Genomic DNA, 24,940 nt, shown 5'->3' on the forward strand with positions numbered 1-24,940 from the left:
ACGATTGAACGATGAGGTTTTATTCATGATATAATATTCATCCAATAATTTTCATTGTGATTTTTGAAACAAAATATAAACATAAATCATTTATCTATGAAGATGGAATATGAATCTTTGCAGGATCTGATTCTGGTTTAAAACGCGTTCGCCGGGTTGCCTACACACCGCCGTGCGAACTGAATTAGGAATCAGCTCAAAACGAGCTCAAAACGATGGCGTGTTTACTTTTTCGATTTTAAAAAGTGGAGAGCTGGCATTAAGTTGGCTCTCCAATTTTTGAGATGTCATATCTCGAAAACGGTGGGTGCTCAAAACGAAATAAAAGTTGCTCAAATCAGCTCAAAACGAGCTCAAAACGATGGCGTGTTCACTTCTTTGATTCCGAAAAGTGGAGAGCTGGCATTAAGTTGGCTCTCCACTTTTTGAGACGTCATATCTCAAAAACGGTGGGTGCTCAAAACGAAATAAAAGTTGCTCAAATCAGCTCAAATCGAGCTCAAAACGATGGCGTGTTTAGTTTTTCGATTTCGAAAAGTGGAGAGCTGCTCTCCAATTTTTGAAACGTCATATCTCGAAAACGGTGGGTGCTCAAAACGAAATAAAAGTTGCTCAATCAGCTCAAAACGAGCTCAAAACGATGGCGTGTTTAGTTTTTCGATTTCGAAAAGTGGAGAGCTGGCATTAAGTTGGCTCTCCAATTTTTGAGACGTCATATCTCAAAAACGGTGGGTGCTCAAAACGAAATAAAAGTTGCTCAAATCAGCTCAAAACGAGCTCAAAACGATGGCGTTGAGAGATTTCAAAAATATTTTAGTGGAGAGCCAACTTAATGTTGGTGTGCCGTACACATGCATCGCTCGGTTTTAGTAGTCAAAAATATTTTAGTGGAGAGCCAACTTAATGTTGTTGTGCCGTACACATGCATCGCTCGGTTTTAGTAGTCGCCGGCGAATCGCGGCGGTTGTAGTCTCCAGTCCAACCGCTCGGTTGTCGCTCGGTTGCCGGGCGGCTCGATATACTAGAACAGGCATGAGAGCGTACACATGTCTTCAGTCAACCGAGCGGTTTCGAGCAGAGCAGTCCACATATAGAGCACATTCTATTACAATTTCAGTTCAATTAAAATTTATTCTAATTAAATTTTCAGTTCAGTTTGAAACATCCCTTGCCCAGCTTGGGAGATTGAATTAAAAATAAGCAATTCGTTATTTTGTTAATTTATTGAAAACATTTTTGAATTGAAAATTCATTATAAAATTATTGAAAATATAATTTATTGCTTAATAAAATATAATTGATTATTTTGAACGAAAGTGAACAATTAATAAACCTGTATCAGCTACCGTCAAGAAGATATTGGCAAGAGAGTGAAGATCGGCAACGTTGTTCTCCTATCTTTCTTCACTGCCATTATAACGTAGACCTCACTATATGTTGGTAAATGCATGCCAACTGTTCCATATTGTCTATAATTTAGATAATATTGGATTGAAACTACATGATATTGTCAAAGCCACTGGTTTATTAAAACAATTTTAGTCAATAGATTCGGTTCTACACTAACTATCTCTAGTGAACTATCAACATTATCTAGTATCTAAAACCAGTCGCCCGTTTGGTTTGACAAAGTTTTATTTGATATTGATATTCACCACAGCAACACAGGAAACTTGAGAGAATATCTCCATCTTAGTTATAGAAATTTGATATCTTTAGAATTCTGAATTCCATCACTAATCCTCTAATATTTGATCGTATTGGCTCAAGAGGACAGTTAAGATTCAAATAACCTCAATGGAAAACTTATTCGCGTAATGCTGAATTCATGTAAGGCTTAATATGAATGCCTAGTAATTAATGTGCATTCTGCGGTTGCGGATAAATCTGGCAAGAAGAGAGAAAATGGAGTTGGCAGAGAGTAATAAGTCATTCGGTGTGAAGGGCTGGTCGAGTGGTAAAATAGTTGACGAGATCGAATGCGAAGGTGGCGAGACAAGAGATACGAAGATGACGAGGAGGGGGTAAGACGGAGAAGAGGAGAAGTGAAGGAGAAGCCCTACTCAGTTGGTTAATGGGGCGCTAAGTCGCCGTTGCAAGTACGCCGAGTTTAGTGTGGCCTAAGCTTTGGCAGCTTCACGCTTGTGCCAATTAGGGCCATTCTGTTCTCTAGTTCCCTCAGCGCGCAGTATGACGCCTCACGTTCTTAAAATAATGTAAGGGCATTGCCGCGTTCACGCATCTCAGTGCGCGACCGACTCATTTAAATGCAAATACAGCCTCCCTCAGGGTGAAGGTGCAAGTATTTGCTTTAATGATTCCGCCACGAACCGACCAACAAATGGAACAGGACCACTGGTAAAAACTTTAAAAGTGAATCATAAACTTTGACTTTGCCTCACAAAAATTACTCCACAGTTATTAATGTTATTAGAACTCGTCTACCGAACAGCTAGCCTTCAGATTGAAGTTTGACTCAGTGATAAACATGGAAATTTCTCGTTTAATATTTATTACTCTGTTAATAACGTGCAGCGTAGTGTCGGGGTACAATGACTGTGAGGAGGAAACTATTTCGAAACTTCCAGGCGATCAGTGTTTGAGTGACTTGGATGAGAGTGAATTAGTTATTACTACAGCTACCGACGAAACAAAAAACCTTGATCACTTCGAGAGTGAAACAGCCACCTCAACAATACTTGATAGAATTATCGAAACAATTCAAAATGGACATTCAACAGAACAATACAACGAGGTCAGTTTGGATTACTCGAAGCAATACGAAATTCAAGGAAGGGATAATGACATTACAGGTAATTCAAATAGAATAACTACTACAGAAACTAGTTCATTGAAGCGATCATATAATGAAGAGGATATTCATGGAGAAGATACCACTCAGCCAATCACCGAAAAGTCTACTACTGGTGAAGATTATACTACAACTGAGAACTTTAGAATATCGACGAGCGAGCTGCATTCAAATGAGAATTCATTGTTCAATAAGATCAATACTGAGAGTTTGAACTACTTTCGCTCAAGATCGACAGATGATTCTCAAGAAAGTTTAACTAAATCAAGGAATCCTAGAACGATGGACACTGAGTATCAAAGTATTTTGGATAATCAAGACGAGAGGACAAGACTCGAATCTATTGATACAAAAACTATCATAGAACAAGTTGAAGATATACATGAAACTTTATCAAGTTTTAGTAACGATGAACTTGAGAAAACGATTAAACAAAGTGACTTCAAAGTCATTGGGAGCATTGATGATGCATCAACAGAAAAATCTTCCAATTCCGATTTTATAGAGAATGAAAACCACCTCTTTCATTATGTAGCTCCAATTGAGGTAAATGACGATATAGGAAGTGATTCATTATTGGGAGATTCTGAAGATGACAGAAAGAATGAATCTATTGATAATGGAACGGCTATGAATAGTGAAGTATTTCCGAGACACAGTTCTGACAACCAATCAACTAATGAGCCACCTAGAGCCAGTGAATTGAGTTCTAAACATATTGAGCATGTCATGTTGAATGATGATGAATTCATGAGGAATAAGACCATCAAACAATTACAGAATCAGAAAGAGGAAGAAGGTGGTTGTTCAGGTTGTGATTTGGGAATTCTTCCGGTGACGGGGGCTGCATCCGGAAGCAAGGGCAAGATCGAGAATTCGGCTTTCAGACAGGCACACGCGATCCCAGAGGCCAGCATCCAATTCGCCGACGTCCCTCCGGAAAAGGATCTGCGCGTCGACGATCTCGGCCTGGCCGAGGGATCGTTCCTCTTCGGCTACCTGGGGGAGCTTTTATCCTGGTTGCAGCCCAACGATTTCCCTGTGGGTGAGTCCAATCACTGATTTTTCACCAATGCACAATTCATTAGGGAAAACAACCTTTTCTATTCATGTTCAACTAATAAATGATGATTCTATCATACACCGGTCTCACGAGTGTGCAAACCTACAATCAGTATACATATACGAATAGTCCGTAGATATTGATTTTTCACCAATTTTTCATCCACTACGGAAAGCACCTTTTTTATTTGTGTTCAATTTTTAATTTACAATACACCGACCTTAAGAATGCGCTAATCTACAATTAGTTTACTGGTCCAGTCAACGAAAGAAGGGGAGCACTTTTCAAAGATTTGAAAAAATTATCAAATTTCATTTTATTGCTCTATCTACTAGTTTGGATCTTCCTCTTAAAAATGGGATAGGTTTCATGTCGATTAGATGGCTAGAAATATTTTAATTATTTTTTTCAAGAACACGCAGTTATTTCTACGGATTATTCATTTCAGGTTTTACTGTGAATGAATGTCATATATTTCTATTTTCTTTGAATATCTCATCATTTATTTTCATTTTTATGACTTATCCGTTGCATAACCTGAATCCAACAGCTAATTTATTCATATTGGAATTTTTAATTTTTGTTCAGGGTAGAATGCAAAATGTGAATGAGTCTCTGAATAATGTGATTTGGAATTATATTTCCAAGCAAAAATTTGTTTGGTTGAATACTCTAAGATTTGGTTCATATAAGGTGGTAAGAAACTTCAATGATGGACTCATAGGAAAGTGCATGATATTTTGGAAAATTGGTGTTAGGGTTGGGATAAATTGTGATGAAGATGTTGGACAAGAGGCATATAAATCAGGGACAAAAAAGAACTAGAAATAAAGATCAAACAACAAAGACATGTGTTGAAGAGGAGACTGGAAGACCAATTCGAAGAGAAAGACGAAAACACCCCGTCTTAGGCTCCAGGACAGTACTAAAAGTGTGTGATTACTAACTTTTTTGTTTTTTGCAATTTTCTCAAAATCATATTCATTCAACTTTATGTACCTTTTTCTCAGAAACCATTCAAGATATCTGTTTGATTCTTTTTTTGCTATGTTCCTGATGTTATTCTGTACAATTGGAAATTCCGAAAATCACAAATTATCTTTAAACAAATTTTCCATTATTATTTATTATAAATATATTTTTCAACTTCTTGTAATGTTTTGTTTGAGAGTTTTCCACAAACTAAAAATTAATGACAGCATTGTTTTTATCATTTCCATTTACACAGAAAATGTTGCTCATTCTGAAAGTGCAATCAGAACTATGATATCTTTCATGGTTCTTAAAAGTAAAGTAAATTCGTATGGCTTTTGTTGGTGGGGAGTCCCTTGCGGGAAGGTCCCACCGCCTGAATATATAATTTGAGCCGTCAATGGGCCTTACGACTGTCATACTTCAGCCGGGACCGACAGTTTAACGTGCCCATCCGATTACACGGTATGGTTCTTAAGAAAAAGGTACATACGTTAACATGTGAAAGGATACAGGAAAGTGGTCTATTATTGACTATTATTATATTATTATTGATTATGAGCATTCCAGGCACTCTCTAGTTACCAACCCAATTCTAACTAATTAATTCAGACCCTTATCCTTGATCTTCCATTTCACTTGGGAATCATTTTTTGCTGGGCTACAAATTATAGAAAAGAAACCGTTTTTTCTATGGAATCATTAAATTTTTAGTAATTATAATTCTTTGATAAAACCCTCATGAATTCTGAATATGCCTTATCTATAACTTGAAAAATTTATTTTTTATCAAAATTATATCTCCACAGTATATCTCTAGCAGCAAAAGTTTATCTTTCAAATCAAGAAGAAAAAGTTTTATGATCATCACTTATGAAAAAAATGGTAAGTCAGATCACTAGGAGCGAGTAATTCACATTTTTTGATTCCTTATTATTCAGACGTTTGCAATTATAAATTTGAATTTTTTTTAACATTTTTAAATTATCAATTAATAGTATTTTCTTTTAATAAGCATACATTTTATGCTATACTTTTTAGCAGAGAAATCCTCGTTGCAGAGAGATGTTCTGCCTCTCCTCAAAACCCTATTTTACTAATCTTTTTATTATTATTATTCAGCGTATGGCAGATACACAGCAAATATATAGCTAATGAGTCTCAAATGCCTGGATATACACTGTATATTTCCAAATTCTTTGAGATTTTGTGTAGTTTTCGGTCAGGAGAACATAAGTTTGTCTGACCGCCATTATTTGCTAGTCTATTTTTACTAATAAACTACTTTCCCTCATTAATCAAATATTGGCAATATAAATCATTGTTATCCATTTCATGCATCTACTAGTTTTATAGCTCTAATACAAGCTACAGATAATACAAGCTGATTCTATAAAACCATAGTGTCATCATAGGATATCTCTTCTGTTACACTGAAACAATATTTTGCAATGCAGGGAATACTCTGTCATTATCACTGCTTTGATTGATTGATTGAGTTCTTTATCTATGTAGATTACAATATATACTGGCTTATACACTTATATACAATAGCTTACAATACAGCAAAATTATAGATGAATTTACAAAATATAGACTAAGAAAATAATTATTGAACTGCATATAATATGAAAAAGCAATTTGTAATATAATAACTAGAGATAATTATATTGTTATGCATCTACAAAAATTGGTGGAGCTTTGGACATATCAATGTCCATTCTTCTGAAAGAATATTAAAAATATCCTCCCCACTAACTCTCTACCAAAACGTTAATTTCATTAATTAAACTAAGGATTTATTTATTAAATGGGAATATTGTAAAAGTTTTAATTAATATGAATATTTGAGAGAAAAAAAAACAGAAAATTGATGAAGTAAAATAATTATATAGGTGGATAAGATCAAATTATTGATTAATAAAATGAAGTAGGCTGAGAGTAGATCAGGGTTATCAACTTCCAGTAATATACAACAGTATGCAGTGGATGATAAAAATAACTTGAGTTTATATTATATATATATATATATATATATATATATATAATATATATATATATGTATGTATGTATATATATATATATATATATATTCATTCTATAACAGTTCTGCTTCGTCAGATTCAACTTTGTCAATTCATTCTGCTTTGTCAGATGACACAAGTCAATCTGAAGCTGGGTTTCATTTCGCATGTCTTGCAGGGAGAACAACAATACGAGACCAAGTCAGTGGACAGGGTTGTTCCTTTCGCCTGATACCCCGACAATTTCCTCTTTTCTTCGGCTATAAAAAGTTTCTCTTCTGTCTGACTTGTCACCAGCCTCCCCTCTTCTGCCTTCATCCCACTAATCGTTGCACATTCATATTACTCCACTTTTTCTTGATTCTTATCATTTATTAATCTTGCTTCTCATGTTTTCCTGAACTCCTTCACTTTGTGGTATTCTTCCTTTAAAACAACTATTGCTTTTTTTATCTTCTCATTCGTATCATCTTCCAACTTCTTCTTTTTCTGTCGTCTTCTTTTTTTTCTTCTCCTTCTTTTTCTTTTTATTGCTCTTCTTCTTCTTTTTCTTTTTCTGACTTCTTCTTCTTCTTTTTCTCCTTGATCACTTTCTACTTCTTCCCGTACACAGATGCTATGAAGCCTTCAGACGATTTGAAAGCGTCTTTCCGTTACAAGCACATCTGATACCCTCTTCTTTGGCTGTCGCTGCAGTCGAAATTCATCCTGATGTTCCACTGTGAAAGAGTGAGACGGTGTGAGTGAAGAAGGCAGGGTTCAAGAGGAAAGCTAGTCACACATATAAACTGAATGACTTCAGCCGAAAACAAACACGTATACAGCACACGTGCTCACACCAGTACGCGACTGCACGCACACTCACCCTCACACACAGACGATCACCTCCTAACAAGGGGGATGACACATGTGGAGGGTGGAAACAGATAACTTATTGCATCCGCCGGTTATCTGTAATCTTCTATTTCTTGCATTTACGACTCTGATTACTTTGAGATAGATGGGAGAGAACTAAAAAACCAGGAGTACAGAAAAACAACTCAAAACGATACAGGATTATGTTGTGATCCCCTTCTTATTATCATAATTTACATCAATTACAGTCTTTGGTGATGGATAATGTGCAACGTATCATATAATGAAACATCAATAATTGCCATACAATAATAACTCGCCAGTTCCTTGCGTCAGTACGCCTGTCCGTATATGAGCGGTAAGTTACTTCTAGACACTATACTACTTCTTTGTATGAAACTTTGTCTCAATATAGTTCTCTGAATGTAGAATAGCCTATAATAAATGCCATTTTTCTCCCATTGATAGAGTTTAAATGCATCATCAACACCAAAATATTCAAGATCGGCCAAGATTAAAGGGTTTGTACTTGGCAAATCCATTTTGATATTGAGTGTAACATAAGCAATAAGATCTATGAGTGTGATCTATAAGATATGTCAGTGATGTATTTTTACTATTCTACCAGAACATTCTGTACATCAACATGGAACAGTACTCAATAATGTGTCTCGTAAATCCATTTGGAAGAGACTATAGAAACACCAGTCGGTTTTATTCTAGGTGCTTTCTAACAAGAAAAAACCTCCAGACGTTTTTAACGCTCGAGATTTAGAGAGTAAGCCAGAAATCACGGTCCAGTAATTAAAATACGGCAAGGATTTAAAAGAAGATTAGAAACACGGGTTACGTTTCAAGGGTCAGGTGAAAAATGGTTGTGTGCAACGATTTAAACCTGTGGGGACTGGTGAGTAGGAAGGGACCAACCGGACTCACCAATAAAGTGCAGATTAACAGGCTGCAACCCTTCTCCATCTCTTCTTCTCCTTCTTCATGTTATCTTTCTTCCCATAGCCTGGACTCTCAACAACCCAACTCACTCTACCTTTCCTCCTACCTCATCTTATCCCACTTAGGTTTGCATCAATGCCCCACCAACCATTATTTGTTACTCATTCTCAGGAACATCATCGCCGAATTCTATCTTGTGCAGTACCATCTCTCTACTCGCGCATTTCTGACAGCATCTCTGTTGTCTTGAACAATGGAAACTAATCCAGTAATATAGAGGCACTTCGCAGAGCCGCGCAGAGAAAATCGCGTCATTAATCTCTCGCTCGCTAACACAAGCGAATAGAGCTTCGTTGGTTGGCTTCGGCCCCAGCTGAGTGCTTCTGCGTCGACCAACCTGCTCAACAATTTGTCGTCCATCTCATGGTCGATTATTGTGATAGTATGACTTGAAACATCAAAGTTCATTCCTAGTAGCAGAATATCCAACTATAGAATATCCAACTAAAATGTCTATCAATATGAATGAATAAGCTGAGTTCATCGAATCACATAATAATGTGAAAATACAATTATATGAACATGATGAAATGCAATTGATGATATGAAATCTTAAAAGCAGAACAATAATAATAATAATAATAATATCGTGTAACCTGGGTGGCTCAGGTCTGGTGTCGAAGTTTTCAGTTCATACCTGATCGATTTCATCGCTTCTGACATGACCTAAAGGCTGTTTCGATGAAGCCGGGATCAACGGTTAACTTGTTTATACAAAACACGGGACAGTTCTAGGAAAAATATTTCAGAATATACAATACAGAATCACCAATAGATCAAGAGTGTTTTATAGCACTGTTATCAAGTAGTTTCATATCCCAATGCTATTTTCAATATTATTTCATCTCAAGTAATTCTAAACTGTGCTAGGGTGAAACCTATACTTAGAACTGTGATATCTCAGCTCAGAAAAGAATTACCTGGGAATCGCTCTTCGAAGTCATTCAAATCAAATCGAATGAAGTTTATTCGCCAATTAACAACAGTGTTACAAGGGAAAAAATAGATAATTATTTAAAATTATAAAAATGATAATAAATAAATTGAATTGATTAAATGAATGTATGGAAAAACGGTGTAAAATGTAAAATGTGAACTTACCAATAACAGTGTTTTTAACTTGGTTACATACCTCATTATTATATGTTATGGTCATTGTTCTAGTATGCTGTTAATAAACGTTTATATTCGACAAAAATGTCACCTCTGAACAATAACTGATAAAATGCTGTTGACAATACAAATTCCATAATTCATAACCAATTTGTGAATGAAATTTCTTGATTTTCAAGTGATAATATCAATACTGAATAACTAAGTCTGTTTTTTAGATTAAATTATCGTCTAAAATTTTGATGATAATTATTATACATACTAAAGAGATTACAAAGAAATCGCATTTCTATTATAAAAAGTTTCAGAACTCGAATATCAGGTCGGACTCGTTCAGGAATTGCTTCACAGACAACAAAAATTAGTCCATTGAGAATTTAGTAGTGGTGAAATTAATTGGATGACAAACAAGAGTAGTGAGAGTGTTTATTACTCATGCCACTTATTTATAAACACGTTACTTAGTATTTATTCTTGCCTTCTTTCTATAATTGCAAGTGGTTGACCACCTGAACGCTATTTATTATCTCACCTACGCTACAAACTTTTAGTCAGAAGTTTCATTCGAGATGTAGATTTGCGTAACGTGTGACAGTCCAAAAATACAAACTTCCTTCTGGCTACAAAGCGCTTGCTTGTTTGGTTGGAGACGCTCCAAGCGCTTTGAGATCTGCTGCTTCATAGGATTGATACTCGCTTCTCAACTCTCAACTAGGACAAGTTGGTGAATGAGATTATTTGCGTGGGTGTGTGTGTGTGTGTGTGTACCTGTCTCATGGCATTGACTTGGAATCCGTCCAAAACGCTCCTTTTTCGCCAATTATTTTGCACAGTTTCTAGATTATTCTAATTTCATTTCAAATGGAGCTAGCTTGGAAATTGCAAATTTGCGCATAAAATAGAGTAGACATTTTTATCTCCTGGCCTCGGCAGTGTTAGCTGTGAGATAACTGTGTATGGTTTGTTTTCCTCAAGTTCCAATTCAACTGAAATAGACCCAATAAATACGTGTGAGTTCTAGATAATTTTGCTTCTTGAAAGCTAGTATTTTTATAATATAGAAATGTAATTTGACTCGTGTATTATTGTAACCTATCGCTATTCACAGTTATTGACGTTGGTTCACGAGCATGCCTTGGACATCCATGCCCTAGGCCTAGGCTTTATGATCATTCATATTAATCTGATAAAGTTAATATTGAGTTGTTTATAAGATCTAAGATGATTTTACTCTCTAGCTATTTTTATTCAGCGTATAGGTACACAACACACACATAGAGCTCATAAGTCTCAAAGCCACATATACACTGTATAAATATTTCTATTTCTTCGAGATCTTGTGTAGAGTTTGGTCAGTAGAACATAAGTTTGTCAGACTGCCATATTCACTAGCCCACTAAGCGTTGATCTCTGGCTATTATCACAGAATACAGCTGTTGTATTTTGTGCCAATTCCATACAAACAATGAAGATCATAGATTTCGTATTCAGTGGTTGAACTGAATTCTCTGATTATCTTTGTCATTCAAATAATAATAAAACCATCTCAATCATTCATCACACCACATACTATGTGTACAAATATGTGTACATACTATATGTACAAAATATGTAACATACTATGTGTACAAAAGCATTTGAACCATATGAAAGCCAATCAAAGCTCCTTTTTACCATTTGTTAATTACTGAGTTATTGAGTTTTCTGTTAAGCTGTGTCCACACTAAAGAAATGTTCGACAAACCTGTTTGTGGGAAAAGTTTCGGCAAATTCTTTTATGTTTGACAACATAATGATTGTCCAAAATTTTAAATTTTTGTCCCTGGGTTCCGCAACAAACATGTTTGCCGAACATGTAGTCTATGTCAAACATTTGTTCAGTGTGGACACGGACGGCTTAAGGATGCTTTCCAGATATTAAAGGATTTTCGTCATCTGACTATTTATTCTCTTCTGTGTTCTCACCAAGTTTTCGGGTCTTTCTCTCCTTGCCACAGCTGTTTTCTCCATCTTCTTCAAGAATGAGAATATTTTCATATAAACTGTCACTGTCACTTATTTTGGAAATCTCTTTTGCAACTTTCCAACACCAATCATGAAAAATAAGTTTCGTATGAAATTTTTATTTTCAAGTTTTCCTGGATAGTTTAAGATAAAAATCTTCGAATGAATCATGAGAAAATACATTCATGGGCAATTGACAATTGAACAGGTTTGAGATTGAAATGGGTTAATTCTAATATATCACACATTCATAGATAGATATAAACTATCGATGAGATTAGTGATAGGAATAGGGAATATGAGGACTAATGAAAATAATAATGGACGGGAAATCAACTTGGAGATTACGGAGAAACAATAATTATCAATCAAATTGATAATGAATCATTTCAATGATGTTCTTATTCTGCTCCCTACGATTGGACATAGCCCATCCCGCCCGTTTATTAGCTAGAGTGGCTTATGATTCGTTGAATGACGAAAAATCAGTTCAATTAAAGTATCAATGTTCCAAGGGAACTGTTCATAAAGATCAATGAATGACGCATATATTCATGCGGTTTCTACGCGATTGAAAAAATAATAGATCAGTAATGAATCGATCGACTTTATACCGTCCGTGAAATCTAGCGATCTGCCTTTGCAATAATTATGTTTGGATGAGTAGAGTATAGGCTATATTGTAACATGATTTCTACTTCCTTCCATTGCCATGCCATCCATTCTACTGATTCCAGTCTATCAACTCCTACCCCATTCTTGGAATAGAGAGAACTATCCTTCAGAAGAAGCCTCATAACTCAGAGACGTCCGTCAATTGCACAATAGTTACTGTCAGCATAGTTGACATTGAGTCGAGAAAACAGATTCGCTTTCAAGCCGCCAGTCGTCGTAAAACAGATTTACTTTTTTATTGTCGGCTCCGAATTTTTTATAGTCTATTCGGTAGCAGCAAAACGAAATTTACGGTCGCCAGTTGTTTGTAATGTCCGATAAAGCCACCGCACACTGGCCTAAAACAATAAAAACTGAGTGATACAAAATATAGAATTCACTGCCCATAAAACAAAAGCGTTCTCCATCCACCAACCAGGGCAGAAGGCAGCAATGAACAGATCTCCCATTCTGAATTGCCTCGCTGACAGTTGCAATTGCTCGTCTTATCATTCATTGTTTTTAATCATGCTGGAACCTCATGTGCAGAAATAACTGGTTTGATTATGTAGTCTGGGAATGAGAATCCTTTAATCGATTGAATAATAATATTATTATTAGGAATAGTATTAAAAAAAATATGTCAAGATTGTGACCGGTATCTTTTTATGATACCTTTTCATGGTATCTTTTCTGGCTTCATCGTATGATCTTGCAATAGTTTCGTGTCAAATCATGATGTTTGTCATATATTCTATCTATTTGATGGATCCTATTTGATTAGTCTGTCGCATGCATCAATCGTTATTTTTTTACAGTATTCAAACACCAAATGCGGATGAATTCACAAATTAGTCGCATGTTTTCTATCACTCTGTCACAGGTACAATCTTGTTAATAAACCAGTAGTTTACTTACAGGGAGAATAGTAGCCACATAGCAAGTATCATCAACAAATAAAACAACCATAAACATTTGTCAGACCTCCCTGAGAATTTTGAAACATCTCTTGAAAATGAATCTAATAGGATTCATGTGTACAGAGTTTGATTTGTAGCAGGAGAATGAGAAAAGATAGATTTTCATGTGACATTTGTGTTGGCGATGGTTGCCTGTCAAAGAAACAGGGATATAAAATGCGCGGCAGACAGCTGCATTGCTCTGCTCTGCACACTTGACAGACGAGTCTCAACTCTCAAGTCAAGCCACAATCCTCTTGGCTTGAGTGTCACCTATCATCCTCTACGGTGTTTTCATTCCTCCTGTCGCCTCTTTCGCCTTTTCTCTGTCTTTCTGTCTTTCTCCTACTTGTTACTTAATTATTCTCCCTCTCCTCTTCAAACATGTTTTATCTCTTCATCTTTACCATCAATAATATCAAATTATTCAACCTGATAACTTGATTGGAGTTTTGATTTTATTTATTTTCCTTTTCCTCTTCTTTATGATGTCTCATTGTTTTTTCCAGCTTTTTCTCCTTCTCGTGCTTTGACCTACTTTTTGTCATTTCTCTCGTTTTCTTCTTCGACTTCATAGACCTTTTTTCACTCATCACTTTCATCTTCTTTTCCTCTTTTTCTTCTTTTTTCACCTTCTCCTTATTCTTCTATCTTTCTTGTTCTCCTCCTTTTCTACTCACTAACATTGCTAGTCTCTTCACATTCTTTCTTGTTCCTTCTTTTACTTCATATTCTATACATTTTCTTTCCCATTCCCTCATTTCTCTCATCTCAGTTCAGTCCCTCCATTATCCCCTTTCTTTTTCTCTTTGATCGTCCATGCATTTATTTCTCTCTTCTCACACCCTTATTCTTTTCAATTTTCTAGTCTTCTCTACTTCCTTGTGCTCCTTGTTTTTCATGTCCTTCTTATTTCCTTTTCAATATCTCCCCCCTCTTAACATCTCTAATAACTTCTCATTTCTTCACCTTCCTGTCCTACTCGTGTCGTCTATCTTCTGATCTCCTATCAGAAAAGTACTCTTAACTCTCTCTTTTCCACCATCTTTCTACTCTCTTCCTTTCCTTACCAAATCTAAGTCCTTCTTCACCATCTTCTTGTTCGAGACCGCTCTACGATTGTGGCCAACCATCGCAATTCCACATGTAAGTTGTCTCATATAACCGGATTAACTTAACAACGAATATTGTTGAACTGAAGCTCGACGTCGCGGCTTCATTAGGCTGCGATGTATCCACTTATTTGAGGATGAAAAGGATCTCGTCTGTTATAGCTGCTGCCGCCACAAACCGCCTGCAATGATTGTGTTGTGACTCTGTGAGGGGCTTCACATGTCAATATGGGATTCCGTTGATGAATGCTACACTAAGGAGAGGATTTGTGTTCTAAAGAGAATGAGAACATCACGTTTCTGTAGATTCCCTTCTTGTCACATTCTTTGAGTGAATATCCAATACGGTATTTCTGTAACGTTGCTGCTTGATCTTACTCCAATCCCTAAGAATAGTGCATAAATGCCTGATCCTCTTCAACCCTTATTATTTATAGAGAATTTCGTGTTGTTACATTTCAATATTAGGATGATACACTCTTCTAGATGATTATGGTTTAAATATTCTAAAATCAGTGTTTTGTGTAAAATACATATTATTCCACACAGAATGGGATAGCTATCACTCGAAAAAAGTGTAATAGAGGAGATGAGAATGAATGACTCACTATTTCGATTTGTGGATTTATCCTGGCAGATGTATTTATTCCACTTTTCTTGATCATGTATGTCACAATAAATCTAGCTCAAACACTTATTCACATTAAATCAAATTAAAGTCAATTATAATTATTATACAATGAATATGGAGAATTATTAATTTGATTGAAGATTGAATGCAATTTGAATTTCGATTATTCAATATTGTAATGTAAGGCGGAGTGCACACCGGAGAAACGTGTTTCGTGAACGCGTTTTCATGAAACTTGTTTCATGCAATCCGTTTCACTCGCACATGCATACAAAAGAAACGGTTTTCCCGTCAGTTTAACGATGGATTCCGATGACGATGTGGTTGTTTTGTCATGGTGGCTAAGGAATAAAAAGAAAAGAGGAAAATACAGGGTGCATCCACTGATCAGGGATCGAGACCATAGTTCCCTCGTTGTTGCGAACTTGCTCATAAGTGATCCTATCAAATTTAAGGATTTTCTCCGAATGTCTTAAACCCTAACTAATGAGGCCATATCCGAGGGCTACTTTGACTGACGAGAAACGAATTTTCAATTATCGAATGACATGGGTCGCAAGACTGTAGAATGCACGTTTGGAATGTTTACGTCAAAGTTCCGAGTGCTAATAGCTTGTTCAGAAAAAGTAGTCAAATCCATAATAGCAAGTTTGATCTAGTAAAAATATAAGGGATCAGCCCGAATATATTCTTCATTAAAATGAATATAAATATAGAAATGAATAATAATGTAAATTCTTTGTTTTTATTTGTAAATTCTCTATTCAATTCTCTAATCAAATCGTTCATTGCATAAAAAATACATGTTACAATAATTTCTTCGAATAACAGAAATTTAAATTCTATGTATAGGCTATAGTTACAATGAAATAACGTGATGGTGTTGTTCAGTATCTTATTGGTATTATTATCAGGTATTATTATCTAATTAATATTATTTATTATTATAGTAATGAATGTACCTATTTGATGAGATATAAAGTTTGACGTTGTGGGATCAAATGCTAAGTAATAGTTATTTGTCATTTTCATTTTATATTTAGTTTTTCTCCTCAAAACTGAATTGTGTGTGCTGTTGACTCACTGGTTCCGATTAACTATTTCAAATAATAAATAAAAATGAGTACCAGAATTTTCACTTCTTCCCATGCAATCTGTACTTTGTCCCTGTTGCTGTACTCCTTCAGTTTAAAATCATAAAGGCACGGGCGTTTTTCTACAGCTTCGGCCAACTTTACTTAGAATGAAATTCCTGCCATAATTTTCAGTAAAATTAAACCTACCACACAAATTACAAATAGCTATCACACAAATTTCTACAAATCACACAATTTCTCGATGCGAAACGTGAAACTAAAACTAGAGGAAACCGATTATTCGAGTTTCACGAAATCTTGTTTCACGCAATCAAGGAAACAGGAGTTTCATGAAACGCAGTGTGCACAATCCTCTGTAATCTTATCAGTCGATTGCAAGCAACATTCGTTTCACGTTTCCTGAAACTCTTTTCACGAAACGCGTTTCTCCGGTGTGCATCCCGCCTAACTGCAAAGATCGGCGGTGTTCCAACAAGTAATTATTGTCGATTCTTGGAAGAGGATATAAAATAATATTCTTTCCAGTAGCACAGAACCGGAATTTTACAATTCGCGCAGGACCGATATTTCAAGTTAAGACTTAAATCCACATAAGTATAAAGTCATGACTTCACGAGTAGCTGGACTGAATATCAGTACGAAACAAGACTATTGAAATGTTTTTGTCATTCCTCTGGCCATGTCTGTCATTCCTACATGTAGTGTCCAAATACTTCACGGGCTCGCATTTAAGTTCGGCAAGATTTAATTTGATGAACACACTTGAAAACGTGTTAGAATTCAATTTCCTGTCCACTCACAGCGAACACCTCTCACCTCCACATGTAAAATGTCGACTTTATGTGAAAGCATGTATGTAAGCTCGTAGCCGCCTATATGCTGTGAATGCAAACGACTGCACAGTTTGACCGTTGTGTCGACACACCTCTCAAAAAGCAATTTCAACTTTTAATCTTGCCATTGCTGGTCCACAGCTGTATACAGTGTTCCAAGCCAAATTATACGTTCAACGACAGTTTTTGAGATAGAGTATGGTGATAGAATCCAGTTTTTGTCACAACTGCATGGCAAGAAGATTGTAAAATTGTAAAGAAGACAGAAGGGAGAAGATAATATCAATCACAAATACGAATACCAATCCAGATTATCAAAATAAGCTTACAAAGCGGAGGAAGATGTAGGACAATGACAATTAAGTTGTATCCCTCGTGTTTGGAACAAAAGATGTTTTTATCACAGCATATCAGTCATGAATATAAATAAAAATATGAATCTCAGTACTCTTTATTTTGTCATATAACATAATTTGAGTCATTTTGTGACTTGGAAAAATGGAATTCGTGTCCGAAACATGATGTGACAGAATAATTAAAAAGGGTACTGAAATTTATATTTTCATTTTTATTAAAAGTAGCTCTGGAGAAAAAAGACAGTCATAAATAATTAAATGAATAAGTGACTGCCTGATGGATGTAAGAGTAGTAAGTTCTAATTCATTGATAAAGAATAATGGAATGACTGATAATGTAACAATGGAACGATGAAGAAGAGACCAAAAACACAGTACCGAATTAATTGAAATTATCCTAAAATACTATGCACCTGATATCTCTCTATTCTGAGATAGATGACTGGAAGAAAAGTACAAGAAATGCTCTCAATTCTTCAGTGATATAATGATATTATAGTCAATTTTGATAACATTGATAATCTCGCCGTTGATATTAACTCATTCGAACATTCCATTTTCCTACATTATCATATTTCCATCCCAGTACATGAATTGGATGAAGCTCATATCGACACCAATATATTCTCACTTACTTTTTACATTAAAATTTCATTGTGGTTTTCCAGTCAATGATCCAAGTCATTATTTCATTTGAAAACGAAAATATTAAAGATGAATTAACTGGTTTCATGCATTCACTTGATACTCTTCGCTCAATATCAATTTTAATCCATGCATGTATTGAGTCTTTCACTAATGTAATGGAGTACCGTCACAATCACTATTCATAAGGTTGGTGCTTGATGTGCAGGTAATCCATTTGCTACATACGTCTGTCTTCCAGGGCTGCTTGTCTGTTCGTCTATAGCCTGTTGTGCTTTGTGCCAGGTTGTGCTGCATTAATAGGAGACACGACTCGAGCATGCAGCAAACGCGCGCGTATGTATTTAATCCGATAACACACGGCTAATTTTGCAGATTATAACGGTCATTGCTGATATCACCTTCCCTTTAGGTTGGGGAGTTGAGGGGGTTCCTTGTTATTTATGAGGCACCGAGGATTAGGCATTCCTTTGAGACATCCTAGGACCAGGACACACGGTCCTACTCCTCATACCACATCGGCAACTAACCTAATCAACAAACTTGCTGCGCACGCTTTCTGATAGCTCGACCGTGTGTGGGTGCTCGCTCACTCTACCTCACGATCAATCCTTCTCTCTCTCTCTCCCTGCCTGCTACTCATTTGCATGCGACCACCACAGTTCACACAACTACTGCACTTTCTGTCTGTTATGAATATCTTGTGTGCCTGAAGCAGGGATCGCTCAGAGAACTACTCTCCTTGATTGCCCGTTTCCTAAACAGGTGGAGAACTGAAGACGAACATCAATAGCGCCCTGCATTTGGAGAGGCTTAGTAGTAGAAGGATTTTGTCAACAAAAATAATGATGATAAAAGTAAATCACTAAGTTAATAAGTGAATTGATAACAACTGAATCAATAATTTGATTCAATCACTATAAGTTTCTCGAGATAGATTTTCTGGAAAATGTTGTTGCAAATCATGATATTTTCATATAGGTACCTATAGTTTATCTGTGGGTGACCACTAGGAGCTGGGGGAGGTTTCCAAACAAACATTTATCACTTATTTCCAGCGGAAAACGCTGCTCGTGTAGAAATCTTAGTACAGTTTTACGTGGTTCATACCAGAAATATCACTCATTCATCCATCCCCTTACAGGTGGTAGGGCTCTGACGTTTTTTAAAGAATCCATTAATACATGTTCGTGCAATATTTTTCGACTATATATATATATATAGATATGATGGAACTATTCTCTCAAAGCATCACCAGGAAAACTTCTATACTCCTACATTGTTTATTCTGAGGCATCACTTGAAACTTTCAATCCATACATCAACTTGAATACATTCATGATGTTTCTAAAAATATAAGATAGACAACAAATATGAAATGAAAATAATAATCATCATTATTCAACGGAAAACCAAAGTCAAATGCAAGAAGCCATCCGAAGACGTTACTGATCATACGTCCAAGGATGTTAGGTATTATTATTACCACAACATTGTTGTGTTATAGTCAACCGCACGAAAATAGTCCGATGGAATTTGGAACAGATAAGTAGGCCTACCTAATATAAAAGTTGATCAATGTTCTTCACAGCTAATAAAAGATAATATGCAATATCAATAAGTTTATCATTTCTATGATTGCGAGGAAATTATGAGGTACTAAACCGTTCCAATTCCCATCAGACTATTTACGTTTACTAAATAATTAAGAGTTGTTTGTGATTGGATTTTGCGAACTACAAGTATTGGTAACCCAATCAATCCGATCACATTATTTGTCTCACAATGAATTATATCCTTTAAATGAAAAATCATTACCATGAATTTCACTCCACAGTACCGTAATACTTCCAGGATTCCGATTAGAATCTGGATGACTGCAAAAAGACTAATTTAGAGAATAAATGAACCATCAGACGTTGAAATCTGCTACATTTTGTCAAATTTCCAAGATCTCTGATTAGTAGCAGGTGCAGAACTTTGATTGATGCAGCGCACTCCTCGAAATACGCATTGAGGTAAATTGGTCTGTTTACGATGTACCAGCCAATACCTACGTCATGGCCTTATAAATGGCAACCTGCCATTTTTGGGGTCATTTCTGGGATCACACTACAAATGTCTAAATGAGAAGCCATAGCTGTCACACCGAAAAAAACATGGGAGATGAAAGAGTCCTTCACAATTGGAGAACAACAAAAGAAAGAAATGAAGAACTAATTAAAACATGCTGAGAGCCTCGTTAGCCTTGTTTAATACACTTCAATTATTCTAGTGTCTTCTTTTAGCGTAAATTCTGGAGCTACTCCAATTTTCTTATGTCAAGAAGCAATTGTTTGTGAAATGTCAATATTTTTGCTGAGTGTGGATCACAACAAACTACGAGCAATGAGTAACTATGAAGGACTACTTTAACAACTACTGTTTAATAGTAATAAAGTAACTGATATAGCTACTGATAAGTAACTGATCAGCTATTGATATAGCTGTTATTCTATGGTACGAGCTAGTTAATCACCATAGACTAAATAAAATTGATTCATAATAACTATAGAAAATAGTATGAAGACTATTGATATTAAGGATACTCTCCATTTATAATTCCTCCTTTCTATTTCTTGCTTTGTCAGCTTTCTCTGAACTCTTCATTCATTTCTCCCTCTTTCTCATTCTCTATTTTCATATCATTAATATTTTGAGAAAAGCAGTTGTCTCTTAGCTAACTGGCAGCTTACCTAACTGATTTTAAAGAGGAAGGTCAACAGTGCTATGTAGATTCTAGATATTTATAGATTGAATTCTATATGGACTGAAGAGGATTATAAGAAATCAACTCCTGGCAGTAGAACTTTCACTTCACAGGCTATGCTAGTCTATTGATTGTTGATCAATCAATCAACAAAAAGTATGTTATTTTTGTGATTTGAAAAAGACCATACTGTACTTTATACGTTGAGTGTTGGAGAAATTTTGATAAATGCTCAACAGAGTCGCTAGTCGAGTGCAGATTCAGGTTCAATGTCCATTTATGAACCCTCCGAGTTGCAAGCGAGTGATTATTGTAAATTGGCTAGATCAATAGATGAGACAGATCGTACATTTGAATCGCTGCAACCAAACTGATTTCTCGCGTTACTTGCAAACGCTATAATTGTTGGTGGTGAGGAGGGTTATGTGATATGAATTTCAGCAGCTGGATGGAGGCGTGAGAGGGATGAACTGTAGCTGGTCACACCCAAGACGTGACAAAGGGGAAGCTGCTGGTCATTAGGGGGACTCTCATCAGTGTATTGTGCGACAAGAACTCACGTAACGGTATTTTGGGGTGCATTTCGAATATATGGGGAGCGAGAGCGATTTCGTGAGAAGAAAACAGAGTATGAGAGAGAGAGATACATAACCATCCAGTACGAGAAAGTGAGACGGGAAAGAGCAGGAGGAGAGGAGTCAATTATTGGATTAGGGAAACTAGGCATTGCAATAGTGTGGTAATGAGATCAAATCCACTTGATGGAATGGTCTGTTGATTGTCAAAATAGCATCATAATCATATTGTCGGGCATTGTATCCCTATTGTTCCTATGGGAATCAATATGTGTTTAATGTTGGAATTGTGGTTATTCAATAGAATGATTCAAATTGACAAATAATTCAATAACTTTATCTGATATAAGACATATCTATCCATCTATTCTTAATTCCTTATAACTGGAATGATAAAAAATGCTTTGTCTTCGACTATCAATCTGTATTTTTGAGGCGTGTTTCAAATGTATTGAATAACCCCATCGATTCTCTCTAACAAACCTTTAACCAACCAACCATCGATTCTCTCTAACCAACCTTTAACCAACCAACCATCGATTCTCTCTAACCAACCTTTAACCAACCAACCATCGGATCTCTCTAACCAACCTTTAACCAACCAACCTATAATAGTAACAAATGAAATTCTTGGCAGGCATCACAATAAAACTATCGGACAGTAGGCCGATTGCAATCTCGTGGTCCCACTAGAAAAGAAATTACAATCATGAATTATATCACTCTGATCTATCAAGCCTACAACCTTCTACATTCATCCAGATAGCTCAGTATTAATTTTGTTCAGGTTCGACAAGAAGGAATAGCTACTACAAGCTAGCTATCAAAAACTATAGTCATCATAAAAACACATCATAATAAAAGTTATATTACTGATGAAATGTGAATAACTGAAATTTACTACAAATTGATAATTCTAATTAATTTCTGAATGCATGAATTGGATTTGGATTTGATTGAATATGCATGTTCATTCATCCATTTATTCTCTATTGAACTCTTATCTTATCCGAGGGTAGATCAATTATAACCATCAGATCATAAATGTAAATTAGAACCTTGCTTGTAGACAACGGATCAACATGAACAAAATTCCCTCACTTATGTAGAAGTTAATATTCAAGGATGGAATAAACGGACTGAATAATATTACGGTAACTGTGTGATAACTTGCCAAGGCTATACATTTTTCAATCCATAATTCCAGAGATTAAATCAAAATCATCACCTCTTCAACCATATATAATAATGATCTCAGAACTTGATACTTGTTACATTAGAATGGTTATTTCATGAGTTTTATCAGTTTTTGAATAGTTTTCTTGTGGAATAGGTGCTATCAATATTGTAAATAGATCTTCCTTTGTACGATAACTGATTTTCATTGTACTAACCAAGTGCAAATCATAATCATTCGCAAGTCCTGAAGTTTGCTACAGCCAAGATTCACTCATGATTTTTCACTCTTGGTTTCAGAGATGAGCTGTTCCGGGATTAATGGACGGGTCCTGCTCCAAGTGGATTAGCTAGAGCTCGAGTTCTGGCAGCGCACCAAAACCTTCTCTCTTGGAGCAGCTCAGCAGCACATTTCAAGGTATTTGCTTCCATCATCGTAGCTCTCCATTTAATTTGCGATCGATAATTATTGATGAGGGCTATCCTCTACATGATATGAAGATAGTGGTTTAGAATCTGTGGATAGAATCTAGAGTTGTAAAATGATCACTGATATTTAAATGCATAAATTTATATTTCCAAAAATTAATTAACCACAATCAATTTGAAATTCATAGGTTGATTGATATCAATTAACTGAAAACAAGTATATTGTGGAATGATTCTGAATAGAAATAGAGATAGTGTGAATGTGAGAGGTGAATTAATAGAAGAAACGTTGGTGAGCGATCCACTGGTAAGTATATTCTGATAATAATATTGATAAAAATGATAATCTTATTTGCCATAAACAACATAACATGATTAAGTTGAGCTTCATTAATAATGCGCTTGATGATGTCGGGTGTTACTCGTAAATCATATATCAATGTGAACATCAGCATCAGCACAATGAAACTAGCCAATATGTCATAATAGTCATGTTCTCATCGCTTTTGTATAGGACTGTTTTGACTGAATACTATTTTTGATTCAACTTTACCAATGGAAGAAAATTGAATTATTTCGCATTTGAAATCCACCACCAATTCAGACTTATCTCACTTTACACTTTCATTCAACTTTCAAGAGAGAAGAATTTCCCATTTTCCCTCCTGAAACCTGATACTTGAGCCTTTTGCATTATTAATAATAGATATCTTAATGGATGAAGTACATGACATGGAGTGAGGTGTATTGATATTTCCACTAAACAAGGAGGGGTGAGTTGAAAGCTGATGATAGGAAAATTGCAAGAGCAGATCTCTATCCTTCTCTCTCATTCCCGCTCTTTTATATATCTCATTCCTCCTCAAATTCCTTCCTCCAACTCACTTTCTACTTTTTTTTATTTTCATTATCAGCTGATTCCTCTCTTCTTCTATCATTTTTTCCTCTATTCTCCCTTTTCTATGTTTTAATATATTTTTTTCATATTTCCCCTACACTTTCTTCTTCCATCGATTTTACCTCATCCTTCATTCTCTCTGCCTTTTTCTATTTCTACATCCCCTACTTGTTTTCCTTCTCCTCTTCTTCCTTCACACCACTCCCTATACCCTCTCTTGTATTCCTCGTGCTTCTTGTTTTACTCCTTTTCCTCTTTCTCCTCCTACCCCATCATATTTTCCCTCACTCTCTTTCTCCTATTCCTCCTTACCATGATTCCTCACTCACTTTACTCCTCCCTCACCGATATTCAGAACACTTCAAACACTAATGCAATTTCCCGTTAAGTACTGAGCTTCACGTTTCAAGTTCAAGTAGCTCTTGCTGAAATTCTATCTTTGTCACTTTGCCGGATAGGAGGGATCACATCTTGCAAAACTTGAGAGTAGATTGCTGATGTAAGCGAATGGCCAGCTATCAATGACAATCGCTTTCAATTACAGAGACCTGCAACAAATTGATGGAATATATTACCAAGTCTAAATTAGCTGTGAAACTTGATCATATTCAATAAAGTTTTGCATAGGTTCTTGTTTTTCTTCTTCTCCTCTTTCTCCACTTATCTCCCTGTATTCCCTAAAGAACTCGAACTTCTTTATTGAGAATTTACATTTCCATGCTTCATTTTTCATCAGTGATATGTTTGTACCTTCTCACCCCGAATGATGATAAACAGATTTCGATTCAATTGTGAGATAGATGAAAAAGTTCAGCCCGACCTCTCTTTCTAATAATGATAATAATCCTTATTGATAATCTTCTATAATTCGAAATATCTCATGATATTGTTTCTCGATATGACTCTCTATATACCTTTCTTGGCTCAATATATCTCTTGAATTGTTCATTACCATGATGAGTCAGAAACCTA

At 35.7% G+C, this 24,940-nt stretch overlaps 1 protein-coding gene across 1 annotated transcript in view; it reads left to right on the forward strand.

Moving 5' to 3' along the window:
* Nucleotides 1-24,940, forward strand: part of LOC111056947 (chondroadherin-like) — a 100,513-nt gene that overhangs the window by 32,918 nt on the left and 42,655 nt on the right. Inside the window, exon 2 of the mRNA XM_039441854.1 lies at nt 22,942-23,059. The gene's annotated coding sequence lies outside the window, so the exon portion shown is untranslated. The remainder of the gene's footprint in view (nt 1-22,941; nt 23,060-24,940) is intronic.

This window comes from Nilaparvata lugens, chromosome 1, assembly GCF_014356525.2.
Source record: "Nilaparvata lugens isolate BPH chromosome 1, ASM1435652v1, whole genome shotgun sequence".
NCBI classification, from domain to species: domain Eukaryota; kingdom Metazoa; phylum Arthropoda; class Insecta; order Hemiptera; family Delphacidae; genus Nilaparvata; species Nilaparvata lugens.